At 39.3% G+C, this 6,413-nt stretch overlaps 1 long non-coding RNA gene across 1 annotated transcript; it reads right to left on the minus strand.

Moving 5' to 3' along the window:
* Positions 1-372: 372 nt before the first annotated feature.
* LOC309675910 lies at positions 373-3,249 on the minus strand. The gene is made up of 3 exons (XR_014269550.1): positions 3,206-3,249; positions 1,377-1,477; positions 373-595 (listed from the first exon to the last, which is right to left on the minus strand). It is a non-coding gene; the product is annotated as an uncharacterized lncRNA (long non-coding RNA).
* Between the last annotated feature and the right edge of the window lie 3,164 nt (positions 3,250-6,413).

Consider the following 6,413-nt stretch of genomic DNA (forward strand, 5'->3'; position numbering starts at 1 on the left):
CAGCCCTCCCTGTCCCCAAATGTCCTACCATCTCCCCAAGTTATTTCTGTGGTCAGTGTCCTTGACTTTCCTCCTTATATATGGCTTCTCTTGTAGAGAAATCTGCAACTGGTCTTTCTCAGAGACAGGACCATGAGCTAAGTGGACCCAGGAGAACCGTTCTTGCATTCCTTACCTGGATAGCAGCTGGGCTTGGACCTTTAAGCTCTGCAGTCATGTGGGCCATATTTCAGCTGCGCAGTTTTGTCCAGCTTTCACTTTATATCTGCAACATCTTTCTGCAGATTTTACAAGTACAGATTTGCCTTACTGACAGCCATCTGAAATGCTTCTGCAGGGAGCACGTCTCTTTTCCTCTCTTTGTATCCTCTCCTTTTTCTTTTTTCCCCCCCATTTCTGTCACTTCACAGATAACCTGACTGTCACATGCCTTTATGGCCTTTCCTCCAACTCGTCATTTCACATGAGCTACTGATACATCAAGTGCCACCACTGATTAGCTTCTGATCTCCGCTTGTTCAGCTGTTTACTGGAGTTAGGGACAAACACATTTGTTCTTTGTCTTGTGCAGTTCTTCACACTCTAGAGGTCCTTTCTACAAAAAAACATACAAGGCCATTTCAGGGCTTTATCCACAGTCTTTTTCAGGGAGAAATAAGTGCCTTTTGCTTATATGCTGCGCGCTGCCTCTTTATGGTTTCCACTTGGCTGAAAAATATACCTAAGGAGATTTTATCTTCTGAAAAAGAAAACCCCAAAACACCCCAAACCAAAAAACCCAAACAAAACCAAACCCCAAACAGATGTATCATTATTTTCCTGTTAGTCTCACCTTAAGAGACTTTGTGACTATTCCCACAACAGTCTCAGCAAAAGGAAGACTGTGGGTATACAGAGTATACCCATTATGGGAATTAAGGTATTCCTTCTGCACGTATCAGTAACTGGTTTGTATTTCGTATGCAACTCGGGACATCTTTTTCTTTCTGGTTATTGCAGTGACTAGCACAACGGATTCCCTGATCCTGAAGAAGCACGGAATTCAATGATTTTGAGTAGCTCAAGATCTCAAGATCTTTACTTCATTGCTTGGTTTCCTTTATCTCAAGATCTTTATTAATTTAAGTACTTCAATCTTAAGAAACTTATACCTATGAACTTTCCCCACTTACTGTGCTTTGCTTCATGTGGTGGAGCACCAGCCGCTAATGGGATTTTAGTGCCAGGGACCAGATTAAAGTCAATCTGAAGTAAAATTCCCTGAACCATGCATGATATGGTTGTTGGGTTTGCATTCAGGGTAGAAAAAAAAACCCCAAAGATCAAACAAAATATCCCTTTGAAATTGTTAATCACGGAGAAGGAAGGTTACCTACCTTCGTTTGCATGGATTCCTGTGAAGTGGACAATAGAAATCACAATCACTCTTTTTATGATAAATTAAACCAGGAAGGAAATATTAATGCTCCAGTTCTTCCTGAAAGAAGACACAAATTCAAGACGGGGGAGAGTAATGAAATACAGAACAGCAAAGGATCCAATAAATTTCTGACATTTTTTTCTTTCCAAAAATTTTGTGTTGTGACCCAACAAAAAGCTCTGGAGAGTTTTATTACATTTTATAAACTTCTCATCTTTGCTGCTGAAACTGCCAGACTGCTTACTGTGTTCAAAACAAAGCGATCACTGTAGTGAGTTCACCTTCATACCATCCCATATTTCCTTTATATTGCCCTTACTTTTATGAGTCATAGCATATTGATTTCACTTTTACATTGCACTGAGTTTGACTCTCCCTTAATAGACAAAATGACTATTTGCTTTCTATAAATCCTACTATTTGTATTTCTTTCCTTCTCTGGACTGTTATCTGTGACTTACAATAGGCCACTGCTCAGTAAAATGGTGAGGTGCTAGTTCAGCCTAATATTGTTCAAATAAAAAAAAAACCTCTAACTGCCAGTCTATTGTTACTAGCACTTTTCTAGTATGTGCTCTTTAAATTATCTGACTTCCCAATAAGTTGAACAGTGCATTATATTCACCTGAAAACTCTTCAGATAATTATCTCATACAATATTTGATCCCTTCACAATGTTCGGTGTTGGCTACTGTTCCCTGCTCCATACTGTGCAGTTCCAATTTATCATTCCCCTTCTGTAATGTTGACTATTACCCTGAATTACACATCATACTGCATTCGTTCCTTTGCTGTCTTGGATATAACGCACACAGGACTGGATTGTCATTACAACATCCTTCATCAAATTCTTTCTTTCTTCTAAGACCTTTCTTGGTTCTCTAAGGTGGTTACAGGTTTCTGATCTGTGACCTGAAAATACAGCACCAGCTCTATTTCACATGGTTAACAAGTGAACAGGCTCCATAACATGTCACTGGAGCCACAGCAACTTGTATCTCTCCCCGAGTCTTCCCGCTTCTTAACTTACCTCTTCCCTGTCAAAAGCTTTTGTCATAGTTTTACCAGGAGGAGTACAACTTTGACCATATCCATTTTTTATTAAGTGAGCAAGTGAAATATTAGACCCCAGCTACTTTTGCCTTTTCTACTCTTGTGTAGAAAGAAAAAAAAATTTCAGGCAGGATAGATAGTACTCTCACACAACAGAGAAATATGTTTTTAAAATAATAATTTGAGACAGAACAACATGTAATTAACTCATTATTCTTTAAAACTGTGGACTGTCTCCATACTCAGCTTAGCGTTTAGCCTACGATCCCAGTGAACCAAACTTGGGGCTCCTTTAAACTAAAACGAAGTACATAAAGATTAGCCCAAACTGCCCAAATTTGGCTCCTTTAATATGGTTACAACGAGGAAAGAAAACCTTGCTAATAGAACGTATTTTGGTTTTCTTCCTTCTGACCATGACAGCCATGAACAGCTCCATTCAGGGAAAAAAGACCTCATTCAGCTTGTTCTTTAGTGCCGAAGTATCACGCTGCACTGATCAAGCTGAGCATCTTGGTTTGCCTGGGCTTCACTTTTCTTCTGGAGAAATGCCATTATTCACCACTTCCTGCCCTCAAGCTTTTGTCAGCTTTGGTGTCCTCGCAACTTTCACAGATTTCTTTTGGAGAAATTTCGTCACCAAAAGTGAAAACGAGATCAGCATCTGTTTTGGAGAAGTGCTTTTCCAACCCACTGAATAATGACTGCAAAGGGAAACAGTGTTGAACTTACCAAAAAGTTTCTAATGTCGATCTCCTTGGTTTTGACAGTCTTTCTCTCACTGCAATGCAATTGAATGCGTATCTACGACATTCCTTTTTTTAACTTGTTTATAAAAGCAAATGTTTGGATGAAAAGATAAATGCAGCTGGAATCTGCATAAATGTAACAAAGAAAAGAGGATTGTAAGCTCTCAATCAGCAAGAGGCATTGCTACTTTTACTAAAGTGGAAGAACCTGACCTAACTTTTTAATAACCAGGAATATTTCTATAAGTTAATAAAAAATTGCATTTAACAATAGTAAAACTTTCATTTCCTTTGATTAAAACAGATTTTAGCAATATAACCTCATGCCTTATACATCAAACTGGAGAAGCAATCAGCACAATAGTTGGTGGTAAAAAACCCCATTTTATTATGGGCAATTTATTATATGAACTAGTACTGGAAAATCATCTTCCATTAATTTTAATCAGGGGCTAGCATTTTAGCAGGCCAAGAAGCCAATAAGTCAACCAAAGAACAGATTACCTAAACGGAAGGCGCAGTGCCTGCATGTAGAATAGCTGCTCAGCTGCCCTATTCTTAAACAGATTAAAGGTATGACTTCTGCGTATCCCTCAACTAAATGCTATTCCTTATAATGCTAGTTTGCAAATTTTTTCTCCTATGGTCTCCGAACAGTAGACTGCTCATTGCTGCTTAAAACTTGAACAGCTGTTGTTTGGCTACAGGAAAAGCTATGCAGCAAACTTGCATCCATTTTATTTCACCAAGAATCTTCCCTGTTCCCTGTCCTCCTTACGTCCACCCCAGCGTGAAGTGTGAAGAGCCCTCACCCCATGAAGAAAGCGGCCCCTTATATTCGATAGAAGTTCTACACCTATTAGTTCACACCTATTTCATTTAACCTCAAGCATATACCCACTCGCTAACAGATAAATTCAATTAGCTTTTACACATGGCGTTATGAAAACATGTGAACGGTGGGGGAAGCAGTATCATCACAAGGAAAAAAAGCCAGTCTAAGTCGAGCTACCCCTCCACCTCTGACAGTGAGGCAGGAGGGAAGCATGGCGGCATTGTTATACAGCACACAGATGAATAATGGCTGAACAGAGCTTTCAGGCCTTTTAATCTGTTCTTTGATCATCTCTGAAATAGATCAAGGCAAAGCCATTCCTTTCCTCTCTGACAAAAAGTACGTACTGACTTCTCTATATTAAACGCAGCCTCCTATTCCACAGGGTATCTGGCAATTGGGCTCAGGAATATCACCTGCTTACTCCGTTTCACTCTGCTCAGCATCCAGGCCTGACCCTGCAAGAGCTTCGGACCCAGTCCTGTGGTACTTCATTGAACAGCCTGAGTAACTGGGGCATGTCCTTCCTGAACTAAGGCAGGTATGATCGATAAAAGGAGCCATAAAGAATGCTGAAAGGAACTAGTGAGGAAAAACTGAATTGCTTGTATATCAATGTAGACGGCCTTTAAAACTGAACAGAGGAATTCTAACAAATGATGCAAGTCATGAAAGTTGATATTATAAGAATCAATAGATACCTAGTATGAAAAAGCAGTGATGACTGGAGTACATTTATCAAAGTCTTTGCACTCTCAAGAACAGATAGTGCCGTAGTGTATGTTAAAGATGGACTAGGGCATAAAGATAGAGTAGCACAAGAAAACAATCCATTTGGGTCAAAATCACTCTAGAAAAGAATGATAAATAGCCATTGAGGGACCAGGGGATCCTTTCTATGTAGTCCAAGAGGTTACCTTAACTCATGACTTAATATCTTGATAGTATTTATTAGAGGGACAAAAACCACCTGCAATTGTTTCATTTTGTCTCATTGGACAGAAACTCTACTGGCAACAGTCAGGTCTGTATGTACTTTGCTATGAAGGTTCACCGGGTTCTTCAACAAAAAGTCACCAAACCCACAAGGTAGGATGTTATTTTAGTTGCAGGTTTGGTAACCAGTGAGGACATTAAACGAGTGATAGAAAAATAATCTTATTGTTGATTAAGGCATCCCAAGTTTGCTCAGTTTAAAGGTAATGAGGAACAGAGAAAAGAGGGTCTGTGACAGACGACATCAACTTCAGCAACAAAAAATGGTTGGTCTCTCTCTGCCTGCATTCACAGGTTTAGTTCCTAAACTGCTTGCAACAAAGCATTTGGAGAATGCAAAGGGCAGTATAACATATAATGAGACAGAAGACTTGCCATCCCAATGCTTTCTCCAGTTCTTCCCTCCATTTTATAACTGACAGTTTTGAATAGTCCCGCCATACATATGCACAGGTATTCAGTTCTACATCTGAAAATCATTCCTATTGCACCACTGACTTACGGATGCTAAACCCAAACTCTGATATAGCTTAAAATTCATCAAGTTAACAGTAGTAGTATTGGCACAGGGCATAAATCCACATTTTGACATCCTGAAGACAGCGTTACGTTTTCTGTTATCTTATTAAATTGTATCAGACTTACCTTGCATAGAATACAACCAGGCTTGATAAATGCTTGGCTTCAGCTACACTCTCCGATTTATTTTCACACTGTCAGACTTTATCCATAACTGCTGTTCAAAGGCAGCAAGCAGGAGATGAGGGTGCATCTTGACTCAGCTGGTAGCTGGCTACTGGCAGGCAAAAGCTACACTGCTTTATTAATATTCAAACTGCATCTGACATAATTTATTTTCTTTTTTTATAATCAATTCTCTAAGGATAAACAATATATAATTACATGATTTGGTTAGTTTTTATTTTGCTTGCCGGTCAGTTTGCACACAGAGGACATAAATGCAAAACTCAGACTGCTGGAGTGAACATAAAAGCCTGTGAACACATCCTTTACTCAAAGTGGATATAGTACAGATGTTACTGGTCCATTGCTAGAGATAGGCTTGAATGATCTTGAATACTTTAAAGTGATGGGGGTGATCTCACATTGGATTTCACTTCAGCACAATCTTTGGCTGGTACCCTCTCTATTTTGTATCTGGTATTCAATACTAGGGACAGGCACAAGAAAAGAAAGCTCATTCTCCCATGAGAGAGGCTGAATATGTTCATCACCCAACAAAAGTGCATTTTCCTTTGTCTAAGGGCTTATGTAGAAACAAAACTCTGGATCCTAAAATGGCTTAAAAATTACATCCAAGCACGTTTCCTCAGATGGGCTGCCATAGAGACGTAAATAA

Source organism: Vanellus vanellus (genome assembly GCF_965231255.1).
Source record: "Vanellus vanellus genome assembly, chromosome: 10".
NCBI classification, from domain to species: domain Eukaryota; kingdom Metazoa; phylum Chordata; class Aves; order Charadriiformes; family Charadriidae; genus Vanellus; species Vanellus vanellus.